Source organism: Oratosquilla oratoria, chromosome 6 (assembly GCF_046742065.1).
Source record: "Oratosquilla oratoria isolate Oo_2021 chromosome 6, ASM4674206v1, whole genome shotgun sequence".
Classification (NCBI taxonomy): domain Eukaryota; kingdom Metazoa; phylum Arthropoda; class Malacostraca; order Stomatopoda; family Squillidae; genus Oratosquilla; species Oratosquilla oratoria.
Window position 1 is genome coordinate 66,192,455 of NC_134782.1, and position 23,661 is coordinate 66,216,115.

A 23,661-nucleotide genomic window follows, 5' to 3' on the forward strand; every position below is an offset into this window, starting at 1 on the left:
CATAAGACTAATATTAGGCAGTTCCATGTCCCTTACCATCTGTCATACCCGTCCATAAAGTTATTTCTTCTTCTTTTTAACCAAATGTTTTAGCGCCCTCTATGTGGTTACTGATAGTAAACCAGTTCTTGTTTATTTCCTTCTTAAATCTAAATTTGTCTAATCTAAACCCATTACTACAAGTCCTGCCCTGGTGTTTTAATATGATGACCTTGCCTGTATCACCCTTGTTAAGCCCTTGACCCATTTGAATGCTTCTATCAAATCACCCTGCACTCTGAGGTGCCTAAGCTTCTCTTCTTATAGTAAGTTTCTATGCCTTTGGTCATTGTTGGTCATTATCCTCTGTACTGATTATAGTGAATATCCATTCTATAGAATGGAGACTAAAACTGTACAGCATAGGCAAAGGTGGGTCTAACGCCAGATAGAATTTATTAATTACCTCTGTTCTTTTGTTTGTAACCGTACTAGCAATAAATTCCTGTTAGCCCTATTCCTGACACTAATGCACTTTTTCCTGGATTTAAGGTCCGCACTCACTAACACTCCTAAATTCTTTTCACCTACAGTATTTTTTACATCTTATTGCCTACGTTTATGTCTCTCGTGTCATTATATTTTCGTTTTTGGTATCTATCTATCTATCTATCTATCTATCTATCTATCTATCTATCTATCAATATATATATATTTATATATATATATACATATACATATATATATATACATATACATAGATATATATATATGTGTATATATATACATATATATATGTGTATATATATACATATATATATGTGTGTATATATATATATATATATATATATATATATATATATATATATATATATATATATAACTCAAACGTTATCAGCAAAGTGAGGTGATAACAACTTCCCTATTCTCAGTCTCATACCACCAGTATTCCTGGGAAAGTGATCTGAGCTGGAAAGAGTGAAATGGACGTAGAGTGTAATAAGAAAGGATTATGACGTTCCTCTCCTATGGTAAACCACCTCGTTTTGCGGGCAAGGACTGCATTTCTTTATACGGCCTCTTCTCTTGGAAGGCACGTACCCACCCCCCCACACACAAACACACGAGCTCTGAGCTCTCTTCCAGGAGGGAAATAGCTGTCGATCACGAGTCCAACACGTGATCCAAAGACCAAGTGAATACACACACACACACACACACACACACACATAAACACACACACACACACACACATAAACACACACACACAAACACAAACACACACACACACACACACACACATAAACACACACACACACACACACACACACACACACACACACACACACACACACACACACACACACACTGTCACGGAGTGACGACAGGAGAGGACAATTTTTAAATGGAGAATGGCAAATGAACGCCTCTCGTCAAGAATAGTGTTATAATCCCCAAACCCCTATCCACTCGTGTCCAGATTCTTTTAAAGAGGGTTAAGTTTTAAAGTTTTATTACAACAACAAGTATATCAAATAAACAAACCCCAATATTATACACATATCACTTTTAAAACTATCACACTTTTTGGTCATGAAATTAAGATTACAGTAGTATTAAAAATTAAAATTTAAAAATGAAATTCACGTGAGATATAACCCGAATAGAAATATTTGAATACAAAACTGTATACAAAACTTATAAAGACAAAGGTAGAAAAAATAACATTTAACGAAGTTCAAAAGGTAACTAAAACATCACATACGGGCAAGAAAAGGACAAGCCAGAAAGACCCTCCTAAATTCTAATTTCCCCAAAATGTGACCTAAAAAAAATGGTAAAAACCCCGAAATAAAAATGACACGTAAGTAAAAAAAATAAAATAAATAAATAAATAAATGAATAAAAAGGGTGGAGAGAAAAAACAGAGATGAACAAAAGTCTAATCGACACGTTCACTCCAATAAACAGAACCTATTCCAAAAAGGTATTCAAACCACGGGAAACAGGAAACAAAAATAGGTCGCCCACGAGAAAAGATTGATAAGACAAAAGCCTAAAAATTGACACGTCTAAAATCTAATCTAACTTAACCCAAAAAAAGGAAATTTCCACAGGGTTAAGAAACAGGACTCTGGCAAAAGCCTACCGACACACCACGTCCACAATTTTATATCTCCAAAGGGGATCCTACACCTCACACACTAAAGATTACTTACTATACTACCTAGGTGCCTTGCACACCTTAGGTGACGGGGGAAGATGTCTCCCTCGAGGAGACGAGAGCGATCTGCCTCGTTGCAGAGAAGAAAAAGAAAAAGCCAAGAAGCTAGATTTTTTAGATTTATTGATTTACAAGAAATACATCTTGTTTGGGTCTCTACCCATATTCCTAGAAGGCATACAAGTATGCCTTTTACAATAAGTTACATGTACATTTGTTAAAATATGTCAATATATGTTGCGCTGTACGGTCTCCACGATCTAGCCGACGTGGTTAGTGTCCTATGAGTCCGTCGCGTCCCATCCGGTCCAGCCGACGTGGTTCCTGCACCCGTCGCGTCCCATCCGGTCCAGTCTAAGGCATCATGCGCAGTTACCTAGGTGAAGAGAAGAAAGCATTAGTCCTTGGCTTAAATTAAAATGTGTCATAAGTCAAAAAAGTCAAAAATCAGCAAGAGAGTACAGTCGAACAGAACCCATCCGTATCATCTGGGGGGCGGCACTTGAAGGAGGCGTCCCAGCCGATACGAGTTAAGGGACACCGTCAGTCGACGGATGAGTCCCCCAGCCGAGGTGGTGGGGCCCGCACGTAGAAATCTGGTCGCCGGGCAAAGGGCCACATAATGATCTAGCCCGTTTGCGCCGGCCTCTCCACAGTGGATGCAGGCCTCCGGCTGTCCCGTCACCTCCGAGAAGCATCGATACCCGAGACGGAGTCGATGAAGGGTGACTTCCTCTATCCTGGAGAGACGGACTCCAGGGGTCAGTCGCTCATACGCTGTGGCAACTTGATACCAGCGTGCTGACGGCCTCTGGGCTGTTAGGTTCCTATGGCTTTGTAGTTCCCTCTTGGCCATCGCTCTCGTTGCAATGGCCAAGATCTCAGTTCGGCTCGGGAGGACACCGATTCCGCCTTCCATGTCCCCTGTGGCCGCTCTTCTGGCCACCCTGTCTGCCGCTTCATTTCCCTGGATGCCGATGTGTCCCGGCACCCAGTTGAGGACGACTGATCTCCCTTGCTGACGGAGGGCCTTGAGCTGAAACAACAGTGAGGTCATTAGTTTTTTCTGGTCAGTGTGATAAATTTTGGATATTAATTGCAACAGAGCTAAACTATCTGTGTGCACAACTACATTACGTTGGTGGGTGTTAAGAGCATGGGTCAATGCTAGACCCACTGCAACACCCTCTGCTTGCGTCGAGCAGCGAGTGCCCAACACCCTTACTCCCTGTTCCTCGTCCTTCGTGACAAACGCTGCACCTGCCACGTTGTGTACGGGATCCACGGAGCCGTCTGTAAAATAGACGACGCAGTTTTCCTGGGCGACAGATCTCATTGTGGCCTCCGCATCCGCCCGCAGGCGCGGCAGCGGCGTACCGCGTCGTGACGCCATCACACTGATTCTGGCCGGTGGATTCTCCCAGGGGGGAGACTGCACATAACCTTCCACCGGCACATCCCTCCTCTTCTGAAGGATAAGGTCATGCAGGTGAAGGTCCCTTATGCGGTGTGCAACCCTCGCTGACCACCTCTTCTGCGGGAAGAGATCCGGATCTTGCTGGAGGGCGCTGATTAGCCTTCGCCGTAGGAACGAGTCATGTTCTCTCTGAATGACTCTTATGGCGAAGGCTACCACCAATCCTGAGATCCTCACACTGATAGGCACCAGTCCCGCCTCTTGCTGCATATTGGCGACCAGAGTCCAGCGCGGCGCGCCCAATATTACGCGCAGCGCCTGGTTCTGTACTGTCTCCAAGTCAGCCAACCGTGTTGCGGATAGACCAGCCAGAGCACTGCTGGCATAGTCTATCACCGGTCGAATTGCGCTGACGTAGAATGTCCGGAGGACAGCGCAGTTGGCACCTGCCTCTCTGGTCGCCAAGGACTTCAAAACGTTAATCCGGCTGAGGACCCTTCCCCGGATGTATGCCACTTCAGTCCGGAAGGACAGCCTGGAGTCGAGCCAGACACCTAGGTACATGTGCGTGCTGACCCACTCCACCTCATGTCCCTGCAGCAGAAGCCTGTCCCTCGGTGTCACGCTAGTGCCAAAACACATGGCTTTGGTCTTTGGTGGCGAGATCTTGAGGCCAAGCTCTTCGCATTTGGAGGAAATGCGGTCGAGGCACATTTGCGTCCTTCTGGCCTTGGTCCTTCTGCCTGCCACCACCAGCGCGACATCGTCTGCGTATGATAGGAGGCGGCATCCTGTGGGTAGAGGGATGGCTATTAATGCACTCATCAGCACGTTAAACAGGGTGGGACTGAGAACCCCACCCTGGGGTGTACCATTTTCCAGGGGGTGATAGCAGGACTCCACTCCCTGTAGACGGACTCTGGCAGTTCTATTGGAGAGGTAGTCCGCTATCCACTGTAACAGTTTCCCCTGTACTCCTCTGGCAGCCAGACTGTCCAGAATTGCAGCGGGACTGGCAAGCTCGAATGCCTTCTCCAGGTCAAAGAAGACGACCATGGCGTGACGTTGCTCCACATGGCTCAGAAGCGTTGTAATGCATTGAGCCGTGCCCACCCCTTTGGTGAAGCCATAGAGGTTCTCTTGTGGTGGTCCCAGTTTCCACAAAAGTCTTTGGAGAACCATCTTTTCCATGGTCTTCCCCAGGCAGCTCGTCAGGGAGATAGGACGATACTTTCCGGGCTCCCTGGGCTTGGGGATAGGCACGATGTCGGCCCTCTTCCAGTTGGACGGAAGTCTTCCACAGGACCAACTGCTGTTTACCACCTGGAGGAGTGCTTCTTCTCCAGCATCCCCCAGGTGTGCAACCATGGAGTACGTCACTAGATCGCTCCCTGGAGCAGTGTCGGAGGATCTCTTACGTGAGGCTTGCAGCTCATGGATGGTGAATGGCGTGTCCGTGTCACCCGGAGACCCCATGGCAGCTTGTATCCTGGTCTCTCTTGGTTCACGGAGCATGGCCTGCCTCTGTTGCAGCTCGACGGGTAGCGTGGCTGTGTGCGTGCGTCTGGCAAATTCTTGCGCCAGATTTTCTGCCTCGCACTGTGGTGCACGGGGAGCGCGCCGTGGTGGGGTACGGCTGGTCGCTATGTGGAGTTTCCCCCAAAGTTCCTTTAGCGTGGTGGACTCACTAAAGCTTTGGCACCATTCTAGCCACTTCTCGCTACGCACACGTCGAGCTGTCTCCTTGGCCTCTTCGACGGCACTCCGGAGGTTGGCCAGGTTAGCAGGGTTGTGGTGTCTACGCAGGATCTTTCGTAGACGGTTGACCCTGTGGTTGGCATCCTTGATCTCTTGGTTGTAGTACCAACCATCTCGATGTCTCCTCCTGTTGAGGCCCTTCTTAGGTATTGCCTCCTCTGCCGCTGCATGAATAGCAGAGACCAGTGAGGCCTCCGCATCGTCCAACTCACCCATGGTCAGAGCGTCGGTGACGACCTCGCGAGCCACTCTGTCCTTGAACAACGTCCAATTGGCCTTGCGCGGGTTCCACCTTCCTATTCTCTGGACCACTGGGGGTGGCGGGGCTACGGTGAGCGACATGTCTATTCCAAAATGATCACTCGTAGCCGTGTCGTTGATGCTCCACGACATCCGATGCAGCAATGAGGAGGAGACAAATGAGAGATCGAGCCTGCCATGTCGTACATGCGTCGGCGACCCGTCGTTCAGTAGGACCACACCCGGGCTGGTGTTCAGGATTTCATCAATGTGTCGCCCGGACGAGTTTGTAGGCGACACAGAGTGAAGAATGGGGTGGTGCGCATTAAAGTCACCTGCGATGATGTACTGCTCGTCCTCCGCGACGGTGCATACTTCCCCCAGGTCCAAGTGTCCACGCACAGGGGCCTTGTAAATGTTATACACATGGATCGTTTCATGGGGGAAGTGCAGTCGAACTGCGAGCACCTCCACATCTTCCCCACACTCTATTGGTGGGTCTACTCTTGAACATGGGATGGACGCATGGACAAGGGTCATACAACCTCTGCTTGTGTCCGTTTGGGGCGACACGAACACGTGGTATCCAGAGATCCTGATCTCTTCCTCTCCCACCAGGGTCTCTTGCAAGAGGATGACCTGTTTTTCCTCCTGCCGTATGATGGCTTGCAGAAGTGACTGTTTCGCTCTGAATCCAAGGATATTCCATTGGAGGAAGCGAACAGTCTGGGTGGTCGAGCGCACTGTGGACACACTATCCATGGTGCTCGTTGTCTTCTGATGACGATGACGGGCTTGACGGTGAAGAAGAAGAGCCCTCGCTGCTACCATCAGTGTCCGTATCCGCCCCTTCGTTTCCCCTAGGTACGTCAGGGAATCCAGCCACAAACGCTGCGCCACCTGCCTTAGAGAGGGTAACCTCTCGCCTCGTCTGGTACCGCGGAACTCGAACTGGGCCCTCAGGCAGTGTAGCCTTGACCGCGGCTCCTGCTTTGCCTTTTCGGGCCGGCTCGTCAGACGTTGGCGGCTCTGCGCGTACTGGGGAGGGCGCTGGATCCTCCTCGGGTGTTCGGACACTGGTCGAGGGCACTGCGGGAGGCTGCGCAGGAGATGGGATCGTTGGAGAGCTTTCGGTCACCTGGGTGGTACCTGGTGCAGCGGACGGAGACATGGAGGGCTTGGTGGCAGGTGAGCACTTTTTGATGGAGACCATCGCCTGCGCCATGTCCTTGAGGAAGCTCGCAGCTTCCCTGACCTGGTCTTCCGAGCTCCCCAGGTGGCGGGCCAGCGCAGCCGCGGCGACCATGACGAACTGCATCAGTTCGTCATCCTGGAAGGTGAGTAGCCGCGGAAGGGCTTGCGCCGGCTGCTGCTCCCTCTGGACAGGAGGTTCTGCTGGGGGGCTGTGGTTCTTGGTTCCGTTATGGAACTGGGGCCGCTGAGGGAGCCCAGGGAACTCTGCCTCCGTTAGCGCAGGCGACGGTGTTGGAGGCTGCTGGCGTGGCTCCCTCGGTTGCCGAGGGTGTTTCCACACCGAGGAACGGGGCGGGGCTGGAACGTAGTCCTCTCTGGCCTTGTATACCTCCCTTGCAGCCTTGGCCTCGTCTCTGCGGACACCGCAGGCAAGGCTCCAAGCATGATGTGTTTTGCCGCAGTTGGGGCACTTAGCAGTCGTCTCCTCGTTTTTCTTGTGCTTTGAAATGCACGTGTCGGTGGTATGTGGGCCACTACAGATGCCGCACTTAAACGAGCGTCTGCAGTGCCTTTGGTGGTGCCCGTACTGCTGGCAGCGAAAACACCTCATGGGGTCCGGCACAAAGGTGCGTAGTGGGAACGTGCCCCACATGCCCAGGTCCAGTTCCCTCAGTGCGGGCCCCCGGAGGGTAACCACGACCTGCCTGGTGTTCTCCTTCCTCCAGGTGCATCTCTCTGCACTGATCACCTGTGGATGCTCTTCGACGGCGTCCAGGGTATTAACTGTTGACCAGCCCTGTAGCACCATCTTCGTTCCCTTTTCCGCTCCTTCCATCCTCTGGAGGTTTACCCTCCTACCACTGACCTCCGTTAGGTTGGCAAGGGCAGAAGTGGCGGCCTCATCCTTAGGAGAGATGAGAATCTCTCCGGTTGGCAGATACTTAAAAGTGATGCTCCAATTGCTATGCTCTTTCTCGATTTCTCGAGAAAGCGCATAGGCTGATTGGAAACCTTCTGGAGACTTTGGGATCTTGTATCCTGTGGTGACCAAAGGGAGCGATGCCCTCCTGGCCCCGTCCGCTTGCTCCCGACTCTCCTGACCATCTCCAGAGCGAATAGCACGCTCTTTCTTCTTACTCCTCTTTTGGCCAGCAGTCACCCAGCCTCCTTCACCGTCATCGCCCGTTTCTGAAAGGCGCGTGGATTCATCCATTCTTGCTGTTGCTGGTAGCAGGAAACGAGGGATCGAGACAGGATGTGTAGGCGGGAAAGCGGAAGGGTAGTGATTGGGGAGGCGGAGGAGGGAGAGGTGGGGAGAGGAAAAGGAGGGAGTGATAGGGGAGGAGGGATAGTGGAGAAGTGAGAAAGGAAGAAGTAAGGGTGAGCGTGAGGGAGAGGGTGGTAAAGGGGGGGAAGTAGAGTGATAGGTGTAGTGGAAGGAGGAAGGGAGTTTAAGGGTGAGTGGCGAAGGGCAAGGATGGAAGAGCAACTAGGTACAGGGGAGGAGAGTGAGAATGTGGGATAGGAGAGGACGGGTGGAGGAGATGGTGAGGAAGTAGGAGAAGAAAGGGTATGAGCAGGAGGGGTTATGGAGGAGGAGGAAGTTGTGAGCGGGAGAAAATAGGAGATGGAGGAGCGAAGTGGAGGTAGGCAGGAGGGAGAAGAGTAGAGTGAAGGTGGAGGAAGAGGGAAAATGGAGGGGGAGGTAGTATGGAGGTAGGGAGATGAGGGTTATGAGAGGGAAGGGGGAAAGGGGAGAGAAAAAAAAAAAAAAAAAAAAAAAAAAAGGAAAGAAGGGAAGGGGGGGAAAGAGCACTACACTACATCGTGTTTAAAACCGTACACTTTTAACACTTGATATCGTACTTAGTCACTGCACTTTTACGAGAGAAAAAAAAAAAAAAAAAACACTACAGTACACTACACTATACTTTTAGCACCGCACTCGGAATTATGATATCACTTAATCCCTTCAATTGCACTTTTACACTACTATACTTTTAACACTGCACTCGGAAGTACTTAGTCACTGCACTTTCACGAAAGACGAAAGAACACTACACTACACTACAATGCTTCTAGCACTGCATTTCACACAGAAACTTCACTACTCTATACTTTTAGCACCGCACTCGGAATTATAATATCACTTAATCCCTTCAATTGCACTTTTTTACTACACTATACTTTTAACACTGCACTCGGAAGTACTTAGTCACTGCACTTTCACGAAAGACGAAAGAACACTACACTACACTACAGTGCTTCTAGCACTGCATTTCACACAGAGACACTTCACTACACTATACTTTTAGCACCGCACTCGGAAGTATAATAATTATACTTCTAATCACAACACTATTATTCACACACAACCACTACACAACGAGGCGGAGCACTTCGCAGACGAGCGAAACGACGTTGAGCGACCGCTGATCCACGGTGGCCGGATGTCTAGACGAAGTTGCACTTAATATCGGAAGTATAGTAACTATACTTCCAACACCGTATTTGATTTTACACAGAACACTTCACTGCACTATACTTTTAGCACCGCACTTAATATCGGAAGTTATTTCACACCGAACACTTCACACAAAAAAAGAGAAAGGAAAGAAAAAAGACACTTCACTACACTATACTTTTACCACTGCACTCGGAATTACAATATCACTTAATCCCTTCACTTGCACTTTTCGGAAGTATAATAATTATACTTCCAACACTTCACTGTTTACACTCAATCTTAACCACTTTACCACCACACAACGAGGCGAAGCACTTCGCAGACTTTGCTTCAATTTACCACTACGCAACGAGATCGAATTCAAGTTCCTACTAAGCAGGAAGTATCCCACGAGGGAAATGAAAACTTATCGAAACCGCGACGACGACGACGAACTCCCACGAAGGAGATGCTTGACGGAGCTAAGGGGCCACGAAACAAGAAGGTTCCTACTTTTAAAGGCGCCATGACTTGAGGTGGTCATGACTGCCATAACAGCCGAGAGGACAGAGGAAGATTTTCCATATTCTATTTGAATACGGTATAGAAAAATCCCATATACAAGAACCTTTTGAGAACCCACACAAAACATATATGCAAATACATATATATATAATACAAATCTTAATACTAACAAAATAAAAATTAAGTACATAATATACAATTGTATGGCAACTCATCGATATATGTGACCCAGCCAGTCGGCCGGACGATTGAGTGTTGCCATACGCGGTCAAATTAAGATTACAAAAAAAAAAAAAATGTCAAGACTCATACGCCGCAGCGTATGTCTTGACTAAAAGGGTACCGATTACAGAAATACAAAAAGAAATGCACAAACGACCATTTACAAGTAATCTGGTCACACACAGAGAAAGAAAGAACATTCCACATTAAAATAAAAGAAAATATTCAAACTGGCAATAAGTGCCTCGACGCTAACGTCCCCGGGTCTTGACCTAAGCGCAAGGGGATTAGCTAAGACCTGACCTACTGTGGGTCAACTTAGCCAGGTGTGTGAGGGGGGGTGAAAGTACGTGCATGGCCGACCGCGTGCGACCACCACACCACGAAAGAAAACACGTGACCCTCAGAGATACGTGACAACACACACACACACACACACACACACAAACCCACCCAAACAAACACACACACACACACACACACACACACACACACACACACACACACACACACACACACACACTGAAAATAATTTCAGTATCGCTGCGTTTCGAATCATTACTCCAACTCTCGTGGGCGGGGAAAGAGAGAGAGAGAGAGAGAGAGAGAGAGAGAGAGAGAGAGAGAGAGAGAGAGAGAGAGAGAGAGAGAGAGAGAGAGAGAGAGAGAGAGAGAGAGAGAGAGAGAGAGAGAGAGAGAGAGAGAGAGAGAGAGAGAGAGATAGAGAGCGTTTTCTTTCCATGTAGCTCGTGACAAGTCAATCCACGCGCAAAAAAAAAAAATATCTACATCAAGAACAAATTTATGATCGAGGTACCAAGACTAACACTTGGAGATATAAGTGAGGGGCTTACGCCAGGAGGCGCTGAGTACCTGCGGCCTAAGCCTTCGCTTTTTCCTTATTATGCGCTTGCACTGTTAGGGCAGGTAACTGTCACTGCAACTGGAAATTGGAAAGAAGTGCGGGATTCGAACCCACAACTAAGCGACTGCGAGATCAGCACTCCTTCTATTAAGCCATCAAATCACAGACGACATTGCACTGTTAAAAGAGAAGAAAACGGATTATATTGTACTGAGTTCAACACAAAAAAGAACCTGGATTCTCGTCATTCTAGAAACAAAAACAAAATTGAAGCTAAAATCAAAACTAAGAACAAAAAGTAAGATTAAAATTAGAATCTAAGATGACAGATTTAAACATAACATTATATTTTCAAAAGTAAACCCATATTTGAAACTGAAATTAAAACTAAAATAGAATTAAAAATAAGAATTTAAATTGAAAGGCGATTGCTGGCAACTTTGTATGCGCAAGTCGTCTGCTCAACCCAATTTAGTTTGTAGTCCCGTCGCGTGTTGAGGACGTGATGAGTCGATCGGATGACACTGACGCTAGCTTCACGCTTCAGGAGCTACGGGTCACGCACAAGACCAGCTCAGACACGGCACCTGGAGAGGACCTCATCACCTATTCCATGCTGACCCACCTTGGGCCAGCGGGTGACGAGGCACTTCTAAGGGTGATAAACGCGTCTTGGTGGACTGGCAAGCTACCAACAGCCTGGAAGACGGCAATCATAACGCCAATTCCAAAGCCAAAGGAACCTAGTGCTTATCGCCCCATCAGCCTGACAAGCTGCATGGGGAAGACAGCGGAGAGGATGGTGCTAAACAGGCTGCTGTGGAAACTGGGCCCAATGCATGAGCATACCCATGCTTACTGCAAGAGCACTGGCACAGCAAACAGTATAGCAACACTCCTCAATGCTGTCAGTGGCACACCGTCCATCGTGGTCTTTTTGGATTTGGAAAAGGCGTTTGAGCTGGCCAGTCCACTTGTGATATTAGACACCCTTGCTCGCAAGGGCGTAAAAGGCAAGCTGCTTTCTTGGATTGCTGACTCTCTCAGTCACCGGTCTGCGAAAGTACGCTATCAGGGTCATATATCAGAGGGCAGAATGCTGGAGAATGGCACTCCACAGGGGGGGGGGGGTCCTCAGCCCCACTCTGTTCAACGTGCTCGTCTCCAACATTCTGGAACTACCTCTACCCAATGGGTGTAAGATCATCTGCTATGCAGATGACATTGTGCTCATAATTACTGGGAAACGGCAGTGCTTCAACAGGGCTCAACGCTGTTCAAACACTGTAGCGACCGAATGTTGCAGGTTAGGGTTAAAGATCTCCCCTACAAAATCGAAGGCCATGGCATTGAGACTCTGGAAAGAGGGGAAGCACCTCACCATCCAGGACCTTAGGCTGGACTGGGTTCACCAGTTTCAGTACCTGGGGGTCTGGATTGATGAGAGGCTCACCTTTCAGAAGGAACTAGCCTATCTCAAGGAGAGACTGAAGGCAAGAACCACAGTTATGAGAGCAATGACGGGGAAGGCACTTGGTGCCACTCATCAGGTCCTTCGCACATTTTATGTGCAAGCTGTCCGCAGTTTGGTGGATTACGCTGCCCCAGCTCTCATAAATGTGGCGACTACCAAGCTTGAAGACCTGGAGCCTTGCCAAAATGCCGCAGCAAGGATTATCCTAGGACCTCAACCTTGGACCAAGATTGTTAACCTCCAGATGGAGGCTTCATTGCCTTCATTAACATCACGGGTCAGAAAGCTGGAGGTCGACTTTCTTGCCAAGATAGTCCAGAACCCTAGGATAACCGAGCTGAGTCAGAGCCTTGTGATAGCTCTGGGACGGGTGGGTACTTTTATCCACTCTGAATGACACCTGGCTATCACAGGCGGCTGGGCTCCTGGACTCCTTCAAGCTCACCAGCGTTCTCCTTAAGAAGGGTAGGGACTCTCCACACCCAGAGTTCAAGCCCCCACCACTATGGCTGTCGATACCTGCAACCTTCGTTGTCGCAAAGCTTCCCAGTAAGAAGAAGTTATGTGACCAGGAAAGAGTACGAGCGCAGGCCCTACAAGGCATCCACGCACTGTCGGAACCTGGAATGGCGGTCTATTATACGGATGGCTCCGTAGACCCCAACAGGCCTCGTAGTGCGGGGGCTGCTTTCGTGACGGATGGTTTAACCTACGGCAGGAGAGTATCTGATCATGCGTCCACTCTCCAAGCTGAGGCCATAGCGGTCCAAGGAGCGTTAGAGCATGCTCTAATATCTCGAGCTGGTCCTGTGGTGATCCACACGGATTCACAGTCTCTGCTAGGCAGCTTGGAATCGATACAGCCCAGCGACAATGTACGCCTACTGACCTCCATCCTAGCACTCCTGCTGAAGGTGCATCAGCAAGGCAAGAGTGTTACGCTCAACTGGGTGCCAAGCCACGTAGGTGTCCCAGGTAACGAGCTAGCCGACGCCGCAGCTGAAGCGGCGCGCCAAAGACCCGAAGTCGATGTTGTCGTCCCTCTCAGCAGAAATCAGTTGCGCCTACGCACCAGGGCTCTTAATCAGGTACAACGGTTCCTTCAGCACAGACTGGAGGCAGAGGTGTCAGAGAGGGCGAGGTGGTACAGGGCAGTCACAGACTATGAGCCCCTTGTACTTCCTCACTCCACACCTAGAAAAGTGGAAACTCTGCTCTTCCGTCTGCGACTGGAGGGCCGTTGTTTCTGGCAAATCAAAAGTAACCCAACACCTGAAGAAAGAAGATGCCACCACTGTAGCCACCCTGAAGCATTACCTCAAGCATTGCCCCGCAACTGCTTTTCTGAGGAGAGGGCCTCCGACAACATCTGAGGGTCTTGTGCGTCGCCTATGCCGCCACCTAAGCGATTACGAACTGCGTCGGCTGTTGGAGTGTCAGCCCCCCCTGTAAATCTATATATATATATCCATACATGTATTCACTGTATCGCCTCTTGTAACACCAAACGCCGTTAGATCAGAAAGGGTGCATTCGCCGAGATGTGCATACGTATTTTACATGCGCATGCACATCTTGTGAATGTATGAGTGTGTGTGGTTGGGCCCACACACACTCATATGTAAAATCACCCTCCAAACGGGCTCACATCAAGAGCCCGTGGGAGCTTCACTCCCGAATTACACACACACACACACCCTGAGCAAGGTGACCAGATTTGGCATGATTTTGTTAAAATTTGCATATTTTCCCTGGAAGTAATACTATAGTAATAATAATAATAAAAAAAAAAATAAGAAACTGAACGCATAAAAAGAAGCAAAATATTTAGCATTATTTTTGCCAATTTAACATAATGTCAGCTACTCTCTGGCATATTCCCGCCTAAGAAATCTGGTCACCACTGGTCCTGAGTGCATTGCATTTCATCGCCAGTGACCAGCGGTTCTATCCCTGTAGGAGTCATAGAAGGCAGGAGAGATAAAAGTTGAAAGTGATCAGCACTCTTAGGCTTGTTTCACACGTATCGACTTTTCGCCGCGCGCCGTCCATGACACGACGCGGCGCTCTCAAATAACCATGCGTGTCTATTTACACAGTTGGTGCTCCAAGCAGGCCCCGTCCCGAGAGTGGAGACCTGCGATCTGTGGGTCAAGGTCTTTTCCTCGGGTATTGCCCAACAACAACAACAACAACAACAACAACAACAACAACAGCAACAGCAACAACAACAGCAGCAACAACAACAGCAGCAGCAACAACAACAACAACAGCAACAACAGCAACAACAACAACAACAACAGCAACAACAACAACAACAACAACAGCAACAACAACAACAACTGTTAACAACAACAACAACAACAACTGTTAACAACACTCCAAGATCTTGGAGTCAAGAATCGAAAGCGACGAGATGGTCTGCACACTTAAGTCTATTCACTTTCCCTTGGCGAGGATTCACTTGAGAACAAGGAATGGACTTCGTTGGCTCAAATCCCTGGCGGAATGTATGGAATAAAACGTAAGAAAAATTATTAAATGATAGGGAAAAAACGTGATTTAATAAGCGGTGAGGTTTGTTAAAGGTAGAGAGAGTTTCGTACACGAAAAGAGGTCCACCGGAGCAAGATTCAACAAGACTGGAGGAACACAAAGAATTGATAAATATTGGTTCAAAAAATGATAAATATACTGTAGTAAGATCCAGTCCATTCTTCGATTCTTTGGTTCAAAATTCGAAAGTGACGAGATGGTCTGCACACTACCGTAACGTCTGTTCACTTTCCCTTGGCGAGAACCCTTGAGAGAACAAAGAATGTTCTTATTTATTTATTTCATTTATTATTATTTATATCACTATAATTTCTATTTATTATTTTTCCATTCATTCATCATTATATATATATATATATATATATATATATACAAGCCCACCGGCTGCGCCGGCCAGGCTTCGCCTGGGGGCGATACCGTTGCATCTTTAACTTTGACGAATCCCCGGCCATCCTTCCCAACCACCACCTGTGTGTGACCGAATTACCACCGTATAGTATAAATCACAGAAAATAAGTTTCTACATCAAACTGAATATAATTTAGAGCTCTTACCTCTATTCAGTAGACGAAGGCAGTGACTTGAAATGCAGAAGATTGTGACGTCATGTCGTCATTGCTTGGAACTGTACGTAATATTCTAATATACTCATTATGCCTCATAAATGCTAAGTCAAGAGTTGGCTATACTTTTAAATAATAACTATGAAAAAATTAAATATTAATGGTCAGAAAATATGTAATCGGAAAAGTGGAAATTAATTACCTCTATTCAGTAGACGAAGGCAGTGACTTGAAATGCAGAAGATTGTGACGTCATGTCGTCATTGCTTGGAACTGTACGTAATATTCTAATATACTCATTATGCCTCATAAATGCTAAGTCAAGAGTTGGCTATACTTTTAAATAATAACTATGAAAAATTTAAATATTAATGGTCAGAAAATATGTAATCGGAAAAGTGGAAATTAAAAATTTGGCAAATTGGAAAATTAGTAGTCGTGACGTCACCCGCTCAGAGCTGGGGCTCTTTAGGACCCACAGAGCTGATGTCATGACGTCAAGTCTCTTCTGATTGGCTAGTTTTTATTAACTCTCCTTTACTGAACTTCTTTTCCTTCGTCACCCAACTCCAGAAGTGACGATACCGTTGCATCTTTAACTTTGACGAATCCCGGCCATCCTTCCCAACCACCACCTGTGTGTGACCGAATTACCACCGGACGGCGTAAGCAACCATTAATTTTTTTTATATTAGATATATATATATATATATATATATATATATATATATATATATATATATATATATATGAAGTATGTAAGACAAATGAGTGGAAGGGTGGTGAGTTAAACACAAAGAACAGTTGGAGTTTTATTCACTGACGTTTCGTCCTTACCAGGACATTCTCAAAGTACATACAGTTTTAGAAAATTAACAGCTTATATAATCCATCCTTGCCGTGTTCCCCTCCCTCTATACTCTCACCCGTCCTCTACCCTTTTTTCATGTGACTCCGACCATGTCATTTCTCCCTCCGTTCTCAATTGTCCTTTTTACCTCCTTAACAATCAGAGTACTTACCGCTCCTGCTAATTTTATAAACCCTTCCCTATGGTTGATGCAGGGGTGGGAAGTAATGTAGGCTGCCTCCACTATTTTTCTTTTCTTTTTCTCTAGACCTTTGTGGAGCACCTCTATCTTTTTCCAATCTGGAAGATGACCACATTGGTCTAAATGAACTACTAGCGAGTTGGAGGTTCTGTGAGCTCTGACGTCATTTTTGTGCTCATATGTCCGTAGCTCCACTGATCTTCCCGTCTCTCCATAATATCCTAACGGACAACCACCACATGGTATATTGTAAATCGCGCCCTTCTCTATATCCTTTTCTGATTTATTTCTATTCTTGACAACTTCTCCTAATTTCTTACCCGTGGAGAAAGCAACGCTCACACCCGCTTTTGTGAGAATATGTCCCAACTCCTCCGCGTACTTCGAGTTGGGGACGGACAAAAACTCCGCCCTGCCTTCTCCGGACCAGTCGTCCTTCTTCCTTCTCATTATTACCGTTGCTTTCTTCCTCAATCTGTGCAGTAGTCCTTCCGGGTATCTGAGTTTAGTGAATACTTTGAAAATATATTTGATTTCATCCTCTAAAAATTCTTCGCTACAAATACGGTACGCCCTTAAGAAAAATCCTATAACCACCCCGTTTTTAATTTTGTTGCTATGCGCTGAGTAGAAATGAATCACATCGTCTTTATTGGTGCTTTTCCTGTAGACAGAGAATGATATCTTACTACCTCTCCTCCAAATCACCGTATCCAAGAAAGCTAGTCTGTTACCCGTCTCGTGTTCTTTGTGTTTAACTCACCACCCTTCCACTCATATATATATATATATATATATATATATATATATATATATATATATATATATATATTGCTGGTAACCACTAAGGAAATCGGAAGAAAACAGTATATCCCAAGCGCTTTCGTGTAATTCACATCTTCAGGGGAATACAGAAAAAGTTGTGTGACAAAGAGGTTTAAAAATAACAAGATTATACACTAGGAAAGGAACAGGCAAGGTGTGAGATGTCACAAAATTAAACACTAGGAAAGGAACTGGCATAGCACAAGATGACACGAAATATTACACTAGGAAAGGAACCGGTGAAGGACAAAAAGTCACATATGAAATAAGAATAAGTCTTGGTACACAAAGTCATCAAAGAAAAAGAAATCTAGAGAACAGCACAATTCACCAAATTAATTTTGGTCACATACAACCTGATTAGTGTATAATCTTGTTATTTTTAAACCTCTTTGTCACACAACTTTTTCTGTATTCCCCTGAAGATGTGAATTACACGAAAGCGCTTGGGATATACTGTTTTCTTCCGATTTCCTTAGTGGTTACCAGCAAAATTTGTGGATCACGTGTTGTTTATAGTGATCTTTCTGCATATATATATATATATAAGCATCCGACCTAGTTATGGACCAAAAGGTCTCCTGTCGGCATGCTCCACTTTTGTAATCTTTTGTTATCCTTATTTGTTAGCTCAAATCCTTGGCAGCAGGCATACATTGAAACTCGACAAAAAATAGAAAAGAAGAAGAAATGATAGAAAAAAGAAACAATAATTCAGCAAGAATGGAAAAGTACAAATAATCAATCAATATTAGTAAAAGAAAAAGTGGGGTGGGGGGGGGAGTCAGATCCAGTTCTTTTATCGATCACCACCCTGAGCCTTAGTGTAAGGCGAAAACACGATATAATTCTATTTCATCACGGTGGCCATGGCAGGTGTGTCTTCATATCTTATTTTATCTAAACTATTTTTAAATTCATGTATTGTTTTTGCACACACCACTTTCTCATCTAACTTGTTCCAACTGTCTATTACTCTGTGAGAAAAGCTGTTATTTTTCAGACCTCTTCTGTAGCTGTCTTTCTTGTTTTTCTTTCCGTGCCCTCTTGTATTTCTATCATTCCATTTTATCAGATGTGTGTGTATGTGTGTTTGTGTGTGTATATATGTTTGTTTGTTTGTGTGTGTGTGTGTGTGTGTGTGTGTGTGTGTGTGTGTGTGTGTGTGTGTGTGTGTGTGTGTGTGTGTGTGTGTGTGTGTGTGTGTGTGTGTGTGTGTGTGTGTGTGTGTGTGAGTGTGAGTGAGTGTGAGTGTGTGGATTTTGAAACATGAACGTACTGTACATAGATATTTACGCGTCTGCATACGAATGTGCTAACATGCGCAAACATAGATACCCATCCGAATGAGCAAATAACAGAGGTGACGCCAGATGGAAATTAATTTCAACTTGAATGACCACCTCTGAGCGCTTAATACCTCAAGCATAGCGTTATCGTATTACATATTATCCTTGGCTAGTCTCTCACTGGGAACTCCGTTTTCTATAGTCTCAGCCGTTTTACAACCGTAAGAATTCCTTCAGTCCGCTCTAGACGCTGAGAAGAACTGCAAGCAACCCGGGCCGGACCTCCACGTACCAGACTTGAAGACCACGACAGTCGCACAAGAAACTTTCTTCAGTGCACCACGCCTCACCCTTGGAATCTTCCGTTGTCCATTAAGCCTCAGCCCAAGTAGGTACTCACCAACCAAATCTTGTTCGTTTTCTTCTTCCGTCTTTAGGACAAATTTATGGTACGTTATCGTTAAGAAGATAAGAATGGAGGAACTTGCAAGAGACCATATGGACTACAGCGTTTCCCAACCTTTTCCGACCATAGCAACCCCCTGTTGTCATGCCTGAGCAGTGCAGCACCTCTATCTTGTACATATTAGAAGGATAAAAGAAAGTGAAGTGTACTGCTTGATGATTTATTTTCTCGATTCCTTAGAACTGAAACAAATTGACAATAGTGTTTATAAAAAAAAATAAGAACACCCTAGAAAAATAAAATAGCATAACTAGGTAATCAATGATACATATATCAATGTGATTTTTGTGTGCATCAATTCCCAGCAACCCTATAATTGATTTCAGCACCCCAAGTTGGGAAACGCTGGGCTTCCTTACGACCCGTCATCTCTATCAGCGCTCACCACGAGATGGTTACTAAGCCCACTCCATTCATTAACCACCCTGTTGGTAAACCAGCCTTTCGTTTCCCTAGAACTGTCCAATTTAAATCCATTACTGCGAGTCCTGCCTCGCTGTTTTAAGGCTATATTAAGGCTGTTTTAAGGCTATTTTAAGGCTGTTTTAAGGGCTATTTTTCCTCCGACAGTTGAAGCAGATTAGCAGCCCGCAGCTAACGGGAAGGAATATATGTTATCAAATGGCATTCTATGTAAATTGTTGTTAAAAAAAAGTTTGCCATAATTATTTCACGGAGGAAAAAATCTGGAGGTGAGAGGTACCGTCGATTGATTGGCGATTGGAGGAGAAATATCCCAGGGTAATAACACCTCAAACCGGCAGACTGTAGTGGGAAGTCGGATAAACGAAACATTGTATTTGATATGAGGCAACGAAAATATAAAAGGGGAAAGTCGACCAGGCAATTATACATATGTCAATGTGGTGGTGGTGGTGGTGGTGGAAATGGAAGTAGTGGTCTCATGCAGTCTCCTTCATTCTTGTGTTCTTATTAGTGGTAACAGTAGAAGTAGTAGAAGTTTTAGTAGTAGTTGTAGTAGCAGTGGTAGTAGCAGTAATATTGGTAGTGGTAGTAGTAGTGGTAATAGTAGTAGTAGTAGTGTAGTAGTATTAGTGGTAGTAGTGGTAATCGTAGGAGGTGGAGGAGGAGGAGGAAAGAGTCAAAGCTGACAGCTCGAAGCCTTGGGGCCTGTCAGGAGATCGAGTGTCAGCCCCCCTGGGTGAGTATGTCGATGGGTGGGGGAAATGATTGTATCTGACGTCCACACCGCTGGCTCCACCTTTATTGGTAACAAAGGTGTTCACCATCCTATATTCCCCACGATGGAAATAGAATGTTTGTTGCTGACTTGATATCCATTTTGATGTGCATGGCCATCTCTTGGAGTGTGAACAGTGCATAGATTATGTAGAAATATGTAAAAATGTTGTCATAAATGTGTTTACATTTGCATACGGTTAAAGACTATTGAGTGTTGACTGTCCGTTGTGTACACATTCGACTGTGCTGCTTAGCAACATCAGAAAGCGAGTGTTCCGCCTTGAGAGGCCACTGCAGGATCCCCTCTCGCATTTCTTGGTTTAAATCGGGTTGATAAGAATGTGTACCTCATACATACACATACACACGCGTAAGCGAAGCCTGCTGGTGTTATGGTAAGCTTTCGAGGGCTTAAAGATATGTTTACCAATGGCTACTGCCTCTTTTGTTTATAATTTAGTCAACTTCAGTCCATGATATGTGATTTATATACATACTGTATACTATGAACGGATGTAACCCAGGAACGGAACCCTGAGGGACTCCACTTTTAGTAATTTCCAAGTTGGATGCGTTGCCAATAAGGACAAAACACTAATTTAGTTGCTTTGTCAATAAGAAAACGCCAATTTAGTTGGTTTCCTTCACCACCAGGCGATGGAAGTTCAGTTAACAGTTATTCTTATAAGAAAGTAAATAGGTTCTTCTGCGTCCAGGTGAGTGGAATTTGTAAACTGCTCCTTCCGTCGTAGTTTGAGGTGAATTGTCAAGCTCGGTAATGTTGGTTATGTCAAGATGTTTGAAACCACAGTGACAGTTGCTTGTTTCATTGTTGTTCCCTAAATGATGTCCAGGGCTTGGGTTATATTTCTTCATCAGTTTTCCTATGACTGAGCTTAGATGTCATCTGGTTTCTGTTCTCCGTTCGTTTATGAAGTCTGTCAGTTTGCACTCTGAAAACACCCGTGAGATTTTTGTGGTTGACTGGGACTACAAGAAAACTGTAACTCTCCAATTCATTTGTAGAAAGAAACATTACTGAACTCCGTTATTCAAGAAACCCTTTGGTCATAATATGAATGTTACCTTGGGAGTGTACAAGCCATGTGGTTTTATCAATAAAACTGTAAATAATTCATCCAACCACAGAGATCCTGAGACAGCCCAAAGTCACCAATTAGAATCAAGTTGAGTGAAATCGGTGTGTAACCTTCCTCTTAGTTCTTTTTCTTTTCTTTTCTTTTAGTATTTATATTGTTTGCTCATTTGTAATATATATGCATTCCCTGAATATGTCAATATAGACGAAAACGCTTATAGACTACGTGTCTTATTTCCAAATGGTTTTCATAAAAGAAAGGGAGACTACACACACACACAAACACACACACACACACACACACACACACACACACACACACACACACTCTCTCTCTCTCTCTCTCTCTCTCTCTCTCTCTCTCTCTCTCTCTCTCTCACACACACACACACACACACACACACACACACACACACACACACACACACACACACACACACACACACACACACACACAGTTGGTAGAGCGCTGAACTGGGAAGTAGAAGTGCTCCCAGTACCCAGTTCGAATCCTGCCCAGGGCCGAAATTATTTCGGTATCGGCCTCGGGTCGTTACTCTGACTCTCGTGGGCGGGGAGTTGGGTGTGTGTGTGTGTGCAAGGTCATAGCATTACCCATAGATCGGACCTACGAGCTCTGAGCTCTCTTCCAGGAGGGAAATAGCTGTCGATCACGAGTCCAACACGTGATCCAAAGACCAAGTGAATACACACACACACACGCGCGATAGAAATAGAGATGGAAGAAAACTTCCCTTCCTCGATACACACACACCGTGAGGGTAGCAGCGCTAAATTATCTGTCTATAGAAAACCCACAAACAGAAACTACTTCATACACTACCTCTCACGGCATAGCACAAGAACAAGTCCGGTGTAATAATAGATTTCTACCTACGGGCTAGAAGAATATGCAGTGATGAATTTCTGGCAGACGAAATAACATACATCACCGAGGCCTTCCGTAAACTCATGTACCCCTCAGGTCTTCTACACAAAATTAAAAAACAAAGTGTTGGTGATATCAAGAACCAACAACAGATTGACCAAAGAGGATTACTTTGTTGTACTATACACAAAAGGAGCGGAAGCAATTGCCAACTTTCTAACCAACACATAGCGCATGCCGAGGGATTAAGGATCAGAAACATAGTGAGTAAGAGGGAGAACAAGAATGTCATAAACCAGAACAGTATTGTGCACAAGATTCCATGAGGAGGTTGTCCGGCCAGCGATTTTTTTATTTTTTTTTCCTCCGCGAGGAAGAGGAGGCGAATCAAGTAGAGAAGAAAAGGTAAAAGGTGCCGATGGAGAGATGATAATGGAAGAGAAGGTAGTAAGGGGAAGATGGGCAGAGTATTTTAGGGAGTTGCTAAATGTGAAGGAGGATAGGGAGGGAAAGATAGCTGCAGTGGGAAATGCGAAGAAAATGAGAGTGATGAGTGAGGAGAATGGAGGAGAAATAAGGAAGGATGAAGTGAAGGCAGTTGTTAAGATGATGAAAGCAGGTAAGGCACCTGGTCTGGATGGATGCCATGTAGAATGTCTGAAAAAGGGAGGTACAGTGATGGTGGACTGGTTGGTGAAGTTATTTAATGTTTGCTGGAGAGAGGGTAGAGTGCCGGAGGACTGGAGGAGTGCCTGTATAGTTCCTCTTTACAAGGGAAAAGGGGACAAGTGTGAATGTAGTAGTTTCAGAGGGATTAGCTTGTTAAGTGTAGTTGGGAAGGCTTATGGGAGGATCTTGATTGAGAGGATTAGGAGAGGAACAGAAGGAGTAATTGGTGAGGAACAGTGTGGATTTAGGACAGGTAGAGGTTGTGTAGATCAGATCTTTGTGGTAAGACAGATATGTGAGAAAGCTATAGGAAAGGGGAAGGATGTTTTTTGGGCTTTTATGGATCTGGAAAAGGCTTATGATAGGGTAGACAGAAAGGCACTGTGGGAGGTTATGCAGATATACGGGATAGGAGGAAAGCCTCTGGGAGCTGTCAAGAGTTTTTATGAGAGTAGTAGAGCTTGTGTCAGGATTGGAAATGGAGAGAGTGAGTGGTTCGAGGTAAAGGTGGGACTTCGTCAAGGATGCGTTATGTCGCCCTGGCTGTTCAACTTATACATGGATGGGGTGGTGCGAGAGGTAAATGCAAGGGTAGTGGGCAAGGGATTGGAGATGGTTAAAGAAAATGGAGAAAAGTGGGAGGTGAGCCAGCTGTTGTTTGCGGACGACACTGCGCTTGTGGCAGGATCGGAGGAGGGATTGAGGA

General features: G+C 45.7%; 2 protein-coding genes across 3 annotated transcripts in view; both read left to right on the forward strand.

Moving 5' to 3' along the window:
• The window catches only part of LOC143026544 (uncharacterized), a 339,242-nt gene that overhangs the window by 359 nt on the left and 315,222 nt on the right, over positions 1 to 23,661 (forward strand). The window lies entirely within an intron of this gene.
• Positions 18,878 to 23,661, forward strand: part of LOC143026204 (uncharacterized) — a 27,011-nt gene continuing 22,227 nt past the window's right edge. The window contains exon 1 of one of the 2 annotated variants that reach the window (XM_076186226.1): positions 18,878 to 19,017. The gene's annotated coding sequence lies outside the window, so the exon portion shown is untranslated. Of the gene's footprint in view, positions 19,022 to 23,661 lie in introns of both variants that reach the window. The other variant, XM_076186229.1, reaches the window with a different exon arrangement.